The sequence below is a fragment of the Wolffia australiana genome, chromosome 3 (genome assembly GCF_029677425.1).
Source record: "Wolffia australiana isolate 7733 chromosome 3, ASM2967742v1".
Classification (NCBI taxonomy): Eukaryota; Viridiplantae; Streptophyta; class Magnoliopsida; order Alismatales; family Araceae; genus Wolffia; species Wolffia australiana.
The window spans coordinates 9,030,402-9,047,165 of NC_135837.1; the positions used below are offsets into that span (position 1 = coordinate 9,030,402).

A 16,764-nucleotide genomic window follows, 5' to 3' on the forward strand; every position below is an offset into this window, starting at 1 on the left:
TGATGAGAAAATAAAGATGAGAAAATAAAGACGTGTGCCGTGTCACGCAAAAGGGCAGTTGTGGATCTGCCTCTAGCGTCGTGTCATGACGCGCATAGGGACGTGCGTGGGTGGAGACGTGCTTGTCGACGGTTGCAGCGTGTTGACTTTGGTTGACTCAAGTTGACCGTGGTCCATAGCGGGCGTGTTGACTCCGGTTGACCGTGGTGACGTGTTCGATGCTGAAGTGTTGGCGTCCGCGCTAACATTGAGAAACCATGATTCCATCATGGTTGTCGTCGACCGCTTCTCGAAGATGGCACACTTCGTGCCATGTTCAAAAGCATCCGACACATCTAGAGTCGCTCGACTCTTCTTCGATCACGTGGTTAGGTTACACGACATACCTAAGACCATCATCTCTGATTGAGACGTTAAGTTTACGAGCTACTTCTGGAAGACTCTTTGGGTTCTCATGGGGACCCAACTAAAGTTTTCCACTGCGTATCATCCTCAAACGGATGGTCAAACGGAGGTTACCAACCGTAGTCTGGGTAACCTCCTTAGGTCACTAGTCGGTGAGAACCTTAGGACTTGGGATCAAGTCCTACCCCGAGCCGAATTCGCCTTCAACCACTCGGTGAACCGCACAACGGGAAACTTCTGATGGCGAGGACGCCAAAACTTCAGCACCGAACGTGTCACCATGGTCAACCGGAGTCAACACGCCCGCTATGGACCACGGTCAACTGGAGTCAACCAAAGTCAACATGCCACAATCGTCGACAAGCATGACTCCACCCACGCACGTCCCTACGCGCGTCATGACACGACACCAGAGGCAGATCCACAACTGCCCTTTGGTGTGACACGGCGTACGTCTTTATTTTCTCATCATTTTCTCTTTCCTACAAGGGCTATATATAGGCCATTGTTTTCAAGAAAAATTAGGCAGTCATTTTCTCGTCGAAGTGTTTTCCCGAGAAGTTTCCACCGCCGTCAGATTTAGATTTGGTTTGAGATTCTATCTCTTCTCTCCTCTTCTCGAGTGTTCCCTTGCAACGTGAATTCAAGTATTGATTTCGGTGCTTAGGCATCGTTGCGGTGGGGGAAGACAGTGCTCCCGCCCTCGAAAAGGGTCGGAGCTGCACCACCAGATTTTCATCAGTTTTTAAATCCGGATTCAATCATGAATTTCTGTGGACTGTTTCATCCCTACCTATAATCCGCCTATTACCCATACCTGTCGTCAACCCATCCATCACCTCTGTCATCTTTTCCTTAGTTGTCCTACGTCAAAATTGTTTTCGAGCCTTACCTGTTAGCCCACTCATTTCCGCCATCGTAGACGTCTACATTCATCATCATCTGTCAGTTCCTTGCATGCATTTGCGTTCTGGCAAACGAGTCGCCGCTCCGATGACAGACCCACCCCAAGACGGTCGTGAGGTGTCCGTCCCTGTCCACGAGTTGTCGTCATTCGTACCACCAACCTCTTCTCGAGGAGACATCGATCATGTATTAGACGCTGTCTAGAACGGTTTTCGTGATGTCAATACACAAATTACCAATATGGACAATCGTCTAACTAGTTCGATCGATGCGGTGAGCGAGCGGACTTATCAACTCGAAAATAGAGGTTTGGATCGACATCGCCGCGATCGCGAGAACCACTATCCCCCAGATCCTAGATCTCGAGATCGTGATAGGAATCATCACGACATTGATGATCCTATACGACCCGAAGATAGATCCAGAAGCCAAAATCAGAATCGTCTCGAGCGAGACGATCCGATTCCTCCGAATATTCGCACTCCGGTTCATGATAGAAATTGTCGCGACGATTACTATCCGCCCGAACCTAGGACCCCAGGTCAGGATAGGAATCGTCCCCCACGGAACGATCCCTATCCACCTATGGATAGAGCCCCGGTGCATGATGGAAATCGCCCACTATGGGACGACTACCATCCACCATAGGAGAGGATCCCGGAGCGCGATAGGAATCATCCCCCTCGGAATGATCCTTATCTGCCCGATGATAGATATCACGGATGGAACGGGAATCGTTCGGACAGGAACGATCCTTTTCCACACGAGAATGTGGTTCCCCATCGCGATCACCGCCATGTGGATCACGAGAACCAATGGCAGCAGATTCAGTGTAGCGTCAAAGTCGATGTTCCATACTACGAGGGATCTCAGGACCCTAAAGAGTATCTTGATTGGGAGTCTAAATTGAATAGTTATTTCAAGTGGTACAATATGCTAGAGTGGCAGAAGGTCCAGTACGCCGAGATGAGATTAGGTGGACAAGCCAAGATCTTTTGGGAAAATCTTGAATTTTCGATTTATAACCGTCGTGAGGCACCCATAGATACTTGGCCCCAAATGAAGGACAAACTGCGTGAGAAATATGTTCCACTAGCTTACTTAGACAATCTCCTAGATCAATGGCATAAACTGCAGTAGGGTAGACGTCCGGTTTCCGAGTATATCACTCAATTTGAGGAATTCTATATGAGGTGTCGAGTTGAAGAGAATCCTCGAGTCGTTATTTCTCATTTTAGGACTGGTCTTAACCCTTATCTAGAGACAGAATTGCTTGTCCATAAGGCCACGACTCTCGAGCAGGCCTATCAGATTGTAGAGGATCTAGAACTTTGTCAGAACTTATACCATACTCCCGTGTACAATCGCCCTACTCTTACAGATCGGTCGCACTTATCTAACCCTTCTTATTCCAATCGTGCGACACAGCGTAATCCTCCCTTAGCTCTCCTGGCACCACCACCACCCGTTCCTACCCCTACTCATACTCCCACCGAACATCGTCCACCCGCTCTGAATCAGTCATCGACTATGCCGAATACTCGTCCCTCACCCTCCCTAGAGTCCACCGCTAGGGCTCCTCCTCAACCCAATTCTGCACAACTCGGTCCTTTCGGCATGACTTGTTTTAAATGCCAAGGTCGAGGTCATAGAGCTTCCTAATGCCCTTCACGAGCCTTGCACATAGGACAGGAGCCCCTCGATAGTGACCCTACCTTTGATGAGCCACCTATAGATGAGGAGTATAGAGTTGAGAGCTATATTGTCGATGAATTTGTGCATGATGACGGATTAGTGAGTTTCATTGGTATCACAGACTGTCCCCCGTCTCTTCCTCGTCACGACTCATCTACGTCAGTAAGGGGCATTATCCGTTGCAACCTTACTCAGCCTACCACTGATAATTCTGCATTAAGGACATCCATATTTTACACATATTATAAAATTGGTGATAAGATGTGTAAAACGATCGTAGATAGTGGTAGCTGTATTAACGTCATTTCCGATGTTATGACATCACGTTTGGGATTACCTTTGATTGATCACCCTCACCCCTATTTCGTGTCTTGGATCGATGCTACCTCCATCCCTGTGAAGAACCAATGTCGTCTCCCCTTGAAGGTTCAATCCTACGAAGAGGAGATATTATGTGATGTACTACCCATGAAGGTGGGCAGCATTATCCTCGGCCACCCTTGGTTGTATGATAATGATGTACACCTCTGTGGTCGGAGCAATACCTGTTCTTTTATCCATCAGGGCAAGAAAATCACGTGGCATCCTTGCACTCATAGTCCGTAGAGAGCCTCACCGAAATCTCCATCCGTAGGCTCATGTGTTGTTACTGGATGCCAATTTCAGAAAGAACTCGATAGTGAAATGACTATGTGCTTGGCCATGATACCCGATCATTCCTCCGAGGATTCCTCCACCCCACCCCCTGAGATTTCTCAGCTACTAGAGGAATTTGCTAGTGTTTTCCCCAATGATTTGCCCAATGACCTACCTCCGATGCGTGATATTCAACAGCATGCTATTGATTTCATTCCGGGGTCATCATTACCCAACCTCCCTGACTATCGGATGGACCCTACGCAGTACAAGGAATTACAGTGCCAAGTCCAAGAACTCTTGGACAAGGGGTTCATCCAAGAGAGCCTTAGCCCGTGTGTCGTTCCTGCACTGCTCGCTCCTAAGAAGGATGGGAGTTGGCGCATGTGCATTGACAATAGAGCTATAAATAAGATCACGGTCAAGTATAGGTTTCCTATTCCCACAACGACGATATGTTTGATATGATGGCAGGTTCGACAGTTTTCTCCAAAATTGATCTTAAGAGCGGTTATCACCAAGTTCGTATCCGACCCGGAGACGAATGGAAAACCGCCTTTAAGATCAAGGACGGACTATATGAGTGGAAGGTCATGCCCTTTGGATTATCAAACGCACCTAGCACCTTTCAGCGATTGATGAATCATATACTTAGACCGTTCATAGGAAATTTCGTCGTCGTATATTTTGATGATATCCTTATCTATAGCAGATCCACACCCGATCATCTCCAACACTTACGTTTAGTTTGTGAAGTACTGAAAACTGAGCAGCTGTATGCTCACCCAAAAAAATTTTCTTTCCTTGTCAGTCGTGTTTCATTCTTAGGTTTTATCCTATCTGGCCAAGGTGTATCCGTTGATCCGGCTAAATTGGCGCCATAACCCAGTGACCAATGCCTAAAAATGCCTATGATGTTCGTAGTTTTCACGGCCTAGCAACTTTCTATCGACGATTCATATACAATTTTAGCACCTCATGGCACCCTTGACTGAATGCCTTAAGGGAAATTATTTTGAATGGACGGTAGAAGCTTAGAAATCATTTGAGGAGATCAAACTTAGAATGACTCAGGCCCCTATTCTTTGCTTACCTGATTTTGATAAAGTATTCGAGGTTGCCTGTGATGCTTCAGGGTTAGGAATAGGAGGAGTTCTGAGTCAAGAAGATCATCCTATTGCCTTCTTTAGTGAGAAATTGAATGACGCTAAGCTCAAATATTCTACCTACGACAAAGAATTTTATGCGATCGTCCAATCTTTACGTCATTGGCATCATTACCTGCTCTCTAAGGAATTTGTCCTCTACTCTGATCATGAAGCCTTGAAATATCTCCATTCCCAGCAGAAATTAAACTCTAGGCATATTAAATGGGTCGAATTCATTCAGTCTTATACCTTTGTCCTTAAACACAAGAGAGGAGTTGAGAACCGAGTCGCCGATGCTTTGAGTAGAAGGGTCCATTTGTTGAATGTTATGAAAGTTGAGGTTATTGTATTTAATCAGATGAAGGACCTATATCCAGACTGCCCGGATTTTGCTCCCATTCTTCAGAGCTTAGGCAAATACCCGAATCCTGATAATCAAAATTATATTGTGGAGAATGGATTCTTATTTTACAATCGTTGCCTATGCATCCCACGCTCATCTCTTAGGGATTTCCTCGTATGGGAAACACATGCCGGAGGCCTTAGCTGTCATTTTGGGAGAGATAAAACCATAGCTATGGTTGAGCATCGATTCTTTTGGCCCTCCCTAAAGTGAGACGTAGCAAGTATAGTTTCTCAATGTCGTGTATGTGCTCTCACTAAGCAGGTAAAGCAGAACACCGGCCTCTACACCCCACTACCAGTCCCTCAAAAACCCTGGGAGGATGTGAGCATCGACTTTGTGCTAGGGCTTCTGAAGACGAACAAACACCATGATTCCATCATGGTGGTTGTAGATCATTTTTCAAAGATGGCTCATTTCATCCCTTGCTTTAAAACTTCGGATGCGTCTCATGTTGCCCAATTATTTTTTTATGAAGTAGTGCGTCTCCACGGTCTTCCAAAAAGCATAGTGTCGGATAGAGATGTCAAATTCATTAGCTACTTTTGGAAGACCCTTTGGCATCTCTTGGGGAGAAAGCTTAAGTTTTCCACGGCTTTTCACCCCCAAACTGATGGACAGACCGAGGTCGTAAATACGAGCCTCGGCAACCTATTACGGTCATTGGTGGGAGACAACCTCACGTCTTGGGATTTTGTCATTCCGCGTGCCGAATTTGCTTACAACGCGTCAGTCAACCGTACTACCGATATGAGTCCATTTGAGATTGTGCATGGTCATCTCCCTTGTACCCCTACCGACCTTATACCTATGTTGGCGCATGCTAGAGTGTCAGATGACGGTCATGAATTTGCGCATCATATTAGAATTCTGCATGAGGAAATCCGTCCACGCATTATAAATAGTAATGCCTCATATAAACAATCTGCAGATTTACACCGTCATTTTCGTGAATTTAAAGAAGGTGAATTTGGGATTCTGTCACTCCGCGTGCCGAATTTGCATACAACGCGTCAGTCAACCGTACTACATGTATGAGTCCGTTTGAGATTGTGCATGGTCATCTCCCTTGTACCCCTACCGGCCTTATACCTATGTTGGCGCATGCTAGAGTCTCAGATGACGGTCATGAATTTGCGCATCATATTAGAAGTCTGCATGAGGAAATCCCTCCATGCATTAGAAATAGTAATGCCTCATATAAACAATCCGCAGATTTGCACCGTCGTTTTCGTGAATTTAAAGAAGGTGAATTTGGGATTCTGTCATTCTGCGTGCCGAATTTGCTTACAACGCGACAGTCAACCGTACTACCGGTATGAGTCCATTTGAGATTGTGCATGGTCATCTCCTTGTACCCCTACCGACCTTATACCTATGTTGGCGCATGCTAGAGTCTCGATGACGGTCATGAATTTGCATCATATTAGAAGTCTGCATGAGGAAATCCCTCCACGCATTAGAAAAAGTAATGCCTCATATAAACAATCCGCAGATTTGCACCGTCATTTTCGTGAATTTAAAGAAAGTGAATTTGGGATTCTGTCATTCATGGCCGAATTTGCTTACAACGCGTTAGTCTACCGTACTACTAGTATGAGTCCATTTGAGATTGTGCATGGTCATCTCCCTTGTACCCCTACCGACCTTATACCTATGTTGGCGCATGCTAGAGTCTCAGATGACGGTCATGAATTTGCGCATCATATTAGAAGTCTGCATGAGGAAATCCGTCCACGCATTATAAATAGTAATGCCTCATATAAACAATTTGCAGATTTACACCGTCGTTTTCGTGAATTTAAAGAAGGTGAATTTGGGATTCTGTCACTCCGCGTGCCGAATTTGCTTACAACGCGTCAGTCAACCGTACTACTTGTATGAGTCCATTTGAGATTGTGCATGGTCATCTCCCTTGTACCCCTACCGACCTTATACCTATGTTGGCGCATGCTAGAGTCTCAAATGACGGTCATGAATTTGCGCATCATATTAGAAGTCTGCATGAGGAAATCCCTCCATGCATTAGAAATAGTAATGCCTCATATAAACAATCCGCAGATTTGCACCGTCGTTTTCGTGAATTTAAAGAAGGTGAATTTGGGATTCTGTCATTCTGCGTGCCGAATTTGCTTACAACGCGACAGTCAACCGTACTACCGGTATGAGTCCATTTCAGATTGTGCATGGTCATCTCCCTTGTACCCCTACCGACCTTATACCTACGTTGGCGCATGCTAGAGTCTCAGATGACGGTCATGAATTTGCGCATCATATTAGAAGTCTGCATGAGGAAATCCCTCCACGCATTATAAATAGTAATGCCTCATATAAACAATCCGCAGATTTGCACCGTCATTTTCGTGAATTTAAAGAAAGTGAATTTGGGATTCTGTCATTCCGCGTGCCGAATTTGCTTACAACGCGTTAGTCTACCGTACTACTAGTATGAGTCCATTTGAGATTGTGCATGGTCATCTCCCTTGTACCCCTACCGACCTTATACCTATGTTGGCGCATGCTAGAGTCTCAGATGACGGTCATGAATTTGCGCATCATATTAGAATTCTGCATGAGGAAATCCGTCCACGCATTATAAATAGTAATGCCTCATATAAACAATCTGCAGATTTACACCGTCGTTTTCGTGAATTTAAAGAAGGTGAATTTGGGATTCTGTCACTCCGCGTGCCGAATTTGCATACAACGCGTCAGTCAACCGTACTACTTGTATGAGTCCATTTGAGATTGTGCATGGTCATCTCCCTTGTACCCCTACCGGCCTTATACCTATGTTGGCGCATGCTAGAGTCTCAGATGACGGTCATGAATTTGCGCATCATATTAGAAGTCTGCATGAGGAAATCCCTCCATGCATTAGAAATAGTAATGCCTCATATAAACAATCCACAAATTTGCACCGTCGTTTTCGTAAATTTAAAGAAGGTGAATTTGGGATTCTATCATTCTGCGTGCCGAATTTGCTTACAACGCGACAGTCAACCGTACTACCGGTATGAGTCCATTTCAGATTGTGCATGGTCATCTCCCTTGTACCCCTACCGACCTTATACCTATGTTGGCGCATGCTAGAGTCTCAGATGACGGTCATGAATTTGCGCATCATATTAGAAGTCTGCATGAGGAAATCCCTCCACGCATTATAAATAGTAATGCCTCATATAAACAATCCGCAGATTTGCACCGTCATTTTCGTGAATTTAAAGAAAGTGAATTTGGGATTCTGTCATTCCGCGTGCCGAATTTGCTTACAACGCGTTAGTCTACCGTACTACTAGTATGAGTCCATTTGAGATTGTGCATGGTCATCTCCCTTGTACCCCTACCGACCTTATACCTATGTTGGCGCATGCTAGAATCTCAGATGACGGTCATGAATATGCGCATCATATTAGAAGTCTGCATGAGGAAATCCGTCCACGCATTATAAATAGTAATGCCTCATATAAACAATCCGCAGATTTGCACCGTCGTTTTCATGAATTTAAAGAAGGTGAATTTGGGATTCTGTCATTCCGCGTGCCGAATTTGCTTACAACGCGTCAGTCAACTGTACTACCTGATAAACTTAATTTTTGATGTTATTTTTTACTGGTTATTTAGCAGAAATGTAGTGTGAGGATTGAGCTTATTCAACAATACTTATAACCTCACAACCTTAGGGCAAGTAAGGGTCGATCCTCAGAGAGCAGATAAAACAGCAGAGATTTTCTTTGCAATGCAGTTCACTTATCAAATTGTATGTCAACACTGGAATTGGAGAAGTTATCTTCACGAATGCCCAACTAATTTCCTTAGAGAGGGAGTCTGAAAGAATCTCTATCAAAATCAGGCAACTCCTCTCCAAGACTAATGATAGTAAGCCTGTAGATAAGGGAATATTTCCTTGTCTACAAGTGCACGCCTACGGCTTTGGCAATATGCCAAACACTAGGTGTGCTTGCGGGGCGCCTGCACGCAGCTGGTGCCTGCGCAGCTCAGCTACGTGCGGGCGAGCCTGCTCACGGCGCTGCTGCGCGCGGGCTGGACTGCTCGCACCAGTGCTGCACGCGGGCGAGCCTGCTTACGGCGCTACTACGTGCGGGCGAGCCTGCTCGCGGCGCTGCTGCGCGCTGGCTGGACTACTCGCGGTAGTGCTGCGCGCGGGCTGGATTGCTCGCGGCGCTGCTGCGCGCGGGCGAGCCTGCTCACGGCGCTGCTGCGCGCGGGCGAGCCTACTTAAGGCGCTGCTGCGCGCGGGCGTGGCCTGCGCGCGGGATCTCTGTGCACGGCGCTGCTTGCGCGCGGGTTCTCACGCGCAGGCGGCTGTGTGCTGGTCGATCCTGCGCGCAGATCCCTTGGCAGCAGGCGGCTATGTTCTTCCTACCTGAGCAAGACCTCACCGATTGTTATGTAGAGAATCGATTAAGCATGATGAGTTAAGATTCGGATGAAATCAAACACAGAAAAGGTAAAAGAAAATGAACTCTGAACAACAAGAAAATCTTCGAATTAAACAAAACAACTCTGGTTGGCAACTGCTGAAGAACCTTGCAAAGTGCGTCAACCCCAACTGAGATTGTCCAAGAGGGAGAAGAAAACAAAGCTGAACCAGCTCAATCACTCCGACTTCGTGTCACGTCCTGTCCGGCGAGTCGACGATCTTCTTGAGCGGGTACTCTTCAGCTTGCTTCTCCTCCCAGCTCCAATGGCTCATCAGCTACTGGAGGGTCTGCAGAACACCTTCTTCTCCAAGCCCTAGCTTCCTTAGAGAAAATTCTGGACAACCTAAAATCAACTCTCAAGAGAGTATTTATAGGTTTCTCTTAAGTCATGCTCAGGGGCATTTTCGTAATTTCTGCTTCTTTGAATTTTTGCCCGCTCCTCTCGATCCTCCTCTCTTTCCTTGATCTTCTTAACCTGTCTCTGAATGTTTACTAACCTTAAAATGTTAAATATATTCCACTTGATTCAAAGGATCAAGTGGGGTTAGTGATTTCATAAAATGATGCATATGCATGATATTAGCATCAATTAACCTTATAATTTTGATGAATGAAAACTAAAAAGTTTAATTATTTGATGACATATTTGAGAGTCATCAAACACCCCCCAACTTAAATCATTACTAGTCCCTTAGTAATGAAATGCAGGTGAGAATAAAAGATGATCTCAAGTTGACTTTCGACTTCCGATAGCTTTGATTCATGCTCTTTTCAAGGAGTATTTTCAGCAATTGAACGTGACCAGCATAGGAGAAATTTAGGATCTATCTCAGCCTTCTACCTCAACTAAGTGCACTTGATCTACGGAGTACATATAGTAAGTACATAGTATATGGAGTAAGGTCGAGTTAACACTCCAAGCGCACTACTAAACAAGGCGTGGAGAGCGGTGCTAATGGTAGCTCAATACTTTGGCTATAGTAGCATCGGCTCAAACACATGGGAGACAACTTTTCTACCTTTATTTTCTTTGGCATTTGCTGCTTGTTGGTCATTTTTGATGACAATCAACTTTAGTAACTATGATGCAAGCTTTTGCTTGTTTTTTTTTTGCGCAATGCAGCTTTCACTTTATAATTTGGTGGTGCTTATCCACTACCCATGTGCCGTCCTTAGCAGACTGGCAGCTTATTCCCCCGACGAAGTTTTGTATCCTTCTTGGTTCAGGGAGCTTCACTCACATCATAATAATATTGCCAATGAGCTAGCACTAACCCTACTCTCCACTAAAGCTAAAAATTTCGTGCATGTAAGTGCTAACTCAACCCGAAGTCGGTGGTGAGGTGAGAGAAATATAATGGTACGAGATGTGGATGTAATAGTACGTATCATAGTGCACCTAGCTAGGCTTACTTCACCTAGGATTTCCTTAGCTGGCCATTCTTGCACCTCTACCCTTTTGAAAAGAATCGAATTATCATGCATATCATTGGACAAGCATCTCCTGGGATCATCAAATATCCATGGTTTGTGAATGCAAAACGAAAAATTTTAATGGATGATGCATGCAACTGTACTCCCCTCTCCCCCAATAAAAAGGCATGTTCCTGCATGACAAATCATAATTAAGAGAAAGGAGAAAGAGAGATTAAACCATGGAAGGAAAGGCGGCGATCAGCATTCGTGTTGTCCAGTGACGGTGTACCTAGTTTGGATAGGAGTAGCTGCACACGAAGACAGAAACAAAAATGAAGAAAACAAAAACAATACACAGCAAAATAACAAAACAGAGAAAATAGGAAATGGAAGCAAAAACTAATCAGATCATGAGCTCTCGTGCGGTGGCTTTTCTAAAGTAATATTCATGGGGCTATTAAGATCTTCTTCTTCTAAGTAGGGTTTGAGCCGTTGCCCATTCACAGTGAATTGTCTTTGAGATGTAGGATCAAAAATGGTAACCGCTCCATTCTCAAAAACCTGCTGAACAAGGAAGGGGTCATCCCATCGCGTTTTCAATTTTCCTGGAAAGAGTTTTAATCTAGGGGTCATACTTTTTGATTCTCTACAAAAATTCGTCTCTTCAAGCTCTTATCATGAAACATCTTCATCTTGGCTTTATAAATCTTCGAATTCTCATAAGCCTCATTTCTTAACTCTTCCAACTCATTCAATTGAAGAAATCTATGCTTGCCGGCTCTATCCAAATCTAGGTTGAGTTTCCTAATAGCCCACAGGGCCTTGTGTTCTAACTCAAGTGGTAGGTGACAAGCCTTCCCAAAGATAAGTCGAAAGGGAGACATGCCGAGAGGAGTTTTGTAAGCGGTCCTATAAGCCCATAATGCCTTGTCTAGCTTCCTAGACCAATCTTTCCCATCCGGACGCACTATTTTCCTCAAAATTTTCTTAACCTCCCGATTGCACAATTCAACTTGGCCATTGGGTTGAGGGTGATAAGGAGTAGTGACTCGATGATGGACACCAAACTTCTTGAGGAGGTTCCTAAAGTTGTAGTTTGTAAAGTGGGAACCTCCATCACTAATGATAGCTCGTGGGCATCCATATCTATAAAAGATATTTTTCTCAATAAAATTAGTCACTACCTTACTGTCATTGGTTTTGGAGACATAATCGACAGCCATCAAAATATATTCATAACCATTAGAACTAGGGAAGGGTCCCATAAAATCGATTCCCCATAAATCAAATATTTATACTTCTAGGATCGGTTGTAGGGGCATTCTATCTTTCCTATTTATGTTGACGGATGCTTGGCATGCTAAACAAGTATTATAAAATTTCTGGGCATCATGAAATAATATAGGCCAAAAGAAACCCGATTCAACAACTTTATGAGCTGTTACCTTGGCCGAGTAGTGTCCCCCTCCGGGTTTGGAATGACAGAATTCCAAAATGCTTCTTTGCTCGCTCTCAGGGACACACCGCCTCAAAATTTGATCTTGGCCTTGATGGAATAGCTCCGGATCTTCCCAAAAGTAAAATCGTGCATCCTTAAGCAGCTTCTTCCTCTCATGAGACGTCCATCCTGTGGGAATTTTTCCTGAAACCAAAAAATTGACAATGTGCGCATACCAAGGAAGCGATGTTCCTTGTGCGGTTAGGACATATTCATCAGGAAATGCATCATTTATAATCTCAGGTTGGGTGCTCATTATTCGAGAGAGATGATCTGGTACTACATTTTCACACCATTTCTTATCTTTGATCTCTAAATCAAATTCCTGCAATAAAAGCACCCATCTAATCAACCTAGGTTTGGCCTCCTTCTTCGTTAACAAGTATCTAATAGCTGCATGATCCGAAAAAACAGTTATTTTACTACCTAGTTAATAAGACCTAAACTTTTCTAAAGCAAAAATAATGGCCAGCAGTTCCTTCTCGGTAGTAGTATAATTTAGCTGCGCGTCCACTAAGGTTCTGCTGGCGTAGTAGATGACCACAGGTTTCTTGTCGATTCACATACCTAACACTACACCTACTGCAAAATCAGAAGCATCACACATTAGTTCAAAAGGAAGGGTCCAATCGGGCCCTTGCAAGATAGGCGCATTAACTAAGGCTTCCTTAAATTTATAAAATGCATCTTTAGCTTCTAGTGTTAGTTCAAACTCATTGTTCTTAGATGATAAAAGATTTGTAAGAGGTTTGGAAATTTTAGCAAAGTCAAGAATGAAACGTCTATATAAACCCGCGTGGCCGAGGAAACCCGTAAGGGTCTTTAGGTTAGTTGGAGGTGGAAGGCCCTGGATGATTTCGATCTTGGCCTTGTCCACTTACAATCCACGGTTGCTTACCGTGTGTCCCAGCACTACTCCCTCCTGCACCATGAAATGAGATTTTTCCCAGCTTAGGACAAGGTTGGACTCAATGCACTTCTTCAATACTTTGGTGAGGCTTAGGAGGCAGTTTGCAAAGGTAGGTCCAAATACTGAAAAATCATCCATAAAGATTTCTAGACATTCTCCTACTAAATCAGAAAAGAGGCCATTCATACACCGCTGAAATGTGGCGGGGGCATTGCATAGCCCGAAAGGCATACGCCTAAAGGCATATGTCCCTACGGGACTCCTAAATGTTGTCTTCTCTTGATCATCAGGATGGATGTTTACTTGGTTGTACCCTGAATAACCGTCAAGAAAACAAAAATATTGTTGCCCCGACAACTTTTCTAATATTTGATCCATAAAGGGTAGAGGGTAGTGGTCTTTCTTGGTCGCCTTGTTTAGCTTCCTATAATCAATACATACTCTCCATCCAGTGGTCAATCTCTTTTCCACCTCTTCCCCTTTTTCATTCACTTCCACTGTAATTCCAGAATTTTTTGGCACCATGTGTACGGGACTTACCCATCTACTGTCGGATATGGCGTAAATTATTCCTGCATTCAACCACTTTATAATTTCTTTCTCAAGAACCTCTCTCATGTAAGGGTTGAGTCTCCTTTGATGCTCTCTACAAGGTCTGGTTTCCTCTTCCAGAAATATCCTATGTTCACAGATTGAAGATGAAATTCCTCTAATATCATCAAATGTCCAACCTAGAGCCTTCTTATGCTCCCTAAGTACCTCGAGCAAGTCTTTTTCGTGTTCAGGAGTTAGTGATGAAGATATGATTACAGGTAGGGTTTTCTTCTCATCTATATATGCATATTTGAGGGATGAAGGTAAGGGTTTCAGTTCTGGTCCTACCTCTACCGAAGGGGAGTCTATGATTTCTTCTTCTAGCCCTCTACCCTCTACTTGTGACAAGTATTCCTTAACCACATTCTCTCCTTCATCCTCTGTCCACAGTTTTAACTCCTCATTGCTTCCTAAGGGACACTTCATCAGTTTTGATATATCAAGTTGGACTCTCTCCTTTCCAATTTTAAACTCCACCGTCCCCTTCTCCCAATCCATAATCGTTTTTGCCGTAACTAAAAATGGTCTTCCTAAGATAATAGGAGCTAAGCTAATGTTTCCCAATATCTTTACATCAGTCACTATAAAATCTACAGGTATTTCGCAATTCTCTACAGTGATCATGACATCGGTTAACCTTCCCTCGGGTTGCCTAACAGTTCCATCAGCTAGGAGTAAATCCATATGTATTTCCTCCAAGTCTCCAAACCCACACTCCTCATATAATGCCGTTGGGATGATGCTTATGATCGCTCCCGTATCTAATAAAACTTTAGAAAAGGTATTTCCTCCTATTTCACATGTAATGAAAGGGGCTCCGGGGTCTCTCATCTTAATAGGGATGGCATTAAGAATGCTAGAGGCATTTTCAGATAATTTAACTACTTCCATAGGCTTCCTAATGGTGCAAGAATCCTTAAGGTATTTCTTTAGGGAGGGTGCACACCTAAGCATGTCCTCTACAGTAACAGTCATGGTGGCTCTTTTAAAGTTCTCAAGTAATCTATTTTCATAATCAAGAGTCGGTTTTTTTCTATTTAAAGCTGAAGGGTAAGGAACATGTTGCCCACTCGTAGAAGGTAGAGGTTCCTCCACGTAGGGAGAATCCTCTCCTTCTTCCTCTCTTAGTTCATTCCCCTTCTTAGAATTCTCTATAGAATTCTGATAAGGATCCTGAAGTTCCTTTCCATTTCTCAATTTTGAGATTGCTAGAACTTCAGGATCTTCTCCATTCGCATCATCATGAATGGAGTGTTGCACATGATGTAGGTTGCATGGATTTATTACCGGTTTCGTGGGAAGTTTATATGATGTGCAATGGGGTTCTAGAGTTATACCTTGGTGTTCAGGTGGTGCAGGTCTGAAGCTCTCCAATAGCTTCCTCATCTGTTCTTGGGACTCCAACATCTGCTTCGTTTGGAACTCCATCATGACTTGCATGCGCATCTCCATCTCCGCTCTCAACTTCTGATTTTGCTTCTCGATCATATCTGAAATAACCGGGGTTAGTGTAGAGAAATCAGGTTGAGTTTGAGAGGGAGCCTGATACTGCTGTTGGTGTCTTGATTGAAACTGCTGCTTCTGCTGAAATTGGTGTTGAAAAGGAGCTTTGTTCCCTTGGGTGAAGCTCTCTCCACTTTGAAATCCGACTCTTTTTTGGCCAGCCCATGGTTGTTGAGGTTGATTGAAGGCTTTCACTTCTTCCTCCATGGACTGGCAAGCTCCATCTTCATGTTCCCTGCTAAAACAGAGAGAGCAGATTTTAGCTTTAACAATGGGAGAATTACCTAAAAAAACGTTCTTCAAGGTGGAGGTGAGCTCCTCCAATTTCAGGTTGGTCTCTCTTAAACCCGCTTGTAGCTCCCCCTCCTTGGTGTTGACATGCAGAACTCTTGCTCTTTTTGGCTGCAGGTTTCTCCCATTCTGATTGGCTCCAATCTCCTGCAAGTCAGTTTCTGCAACTCTCTCCAAAATATCGAAAACTTCGTCCTCATATGCGGTATAAAACGTTCCGCCAGAGCGAGATTTACTTTGTTTTTCATAAAATCAGCGAGAGATTCATAAAATATTTGAGCTAATTGACATTGCTCAATGCCATGGTGAGGACATTTCCTCAACAAGTCATTGAATCTCTCCCATGATTCACTAAAGGCTTCTCCGTCATGGGGATGGAAATTGGGAATTTCTCTTCTATAAAAGTTGGTTTTGGAGAGAGGGTAAAATTTCTGCAGAAATTTTCCCTGCATTTCTTCCCAAGAATTAAAAGTAATTCCTAGATTACGATACCATGCAAATGCTTTATCTTTTAACGTCAAAGGAAAATATTTCATTTTAAGCATTTCTGTAGATATTCCGGGAACATTTTGAGACGAGCATCTAATATGAAAATCATCAAGGAATTCTAATGGGTTTTGGGCAGGCAATCTATTAAACTCAGGCATGGAATTAATTAATGCATTGTCGTATCGAAATGAAATACCATCGCCGATGTTCAGATTTACATCGGTTTGTCGTAGGCTTCCCGACGATGTCGACCTGTCCAGCATGGTCCTCCTCCTCTCATGCAGCTGATGAACCTCTTCAGCCATAGTTCTCTGCTGAATTTCTGGTTCTTTAACTGTAGAATCCGGAGTGGCGTCTCTAATAATTTTTCCTGCAGACTTCTCACCAGCTCCTGAGCATGTAACTACCATAAACCTTCAGCAAAA

General features: G+C 43.9%; 1 non-coding gene across 1 annotated transcript; it reads left to right on the forward strand.

Annotated features, from left to right (window-relative positions):
* Positions 1-16,147: 16,147 nt before the first annotated feature.
* On the forward strand, positions 16,148-16,256 carry LOC144701549 (small nucleolar RNA R71). The gene has a single exon (XR_013581042.1). It is a non-coding gene; the product is annotated as a small nucleolar RNA R71 (small nucleolar RNA).
* Positions 16,257-16,764: the final 508 nt, after the last annotated feature.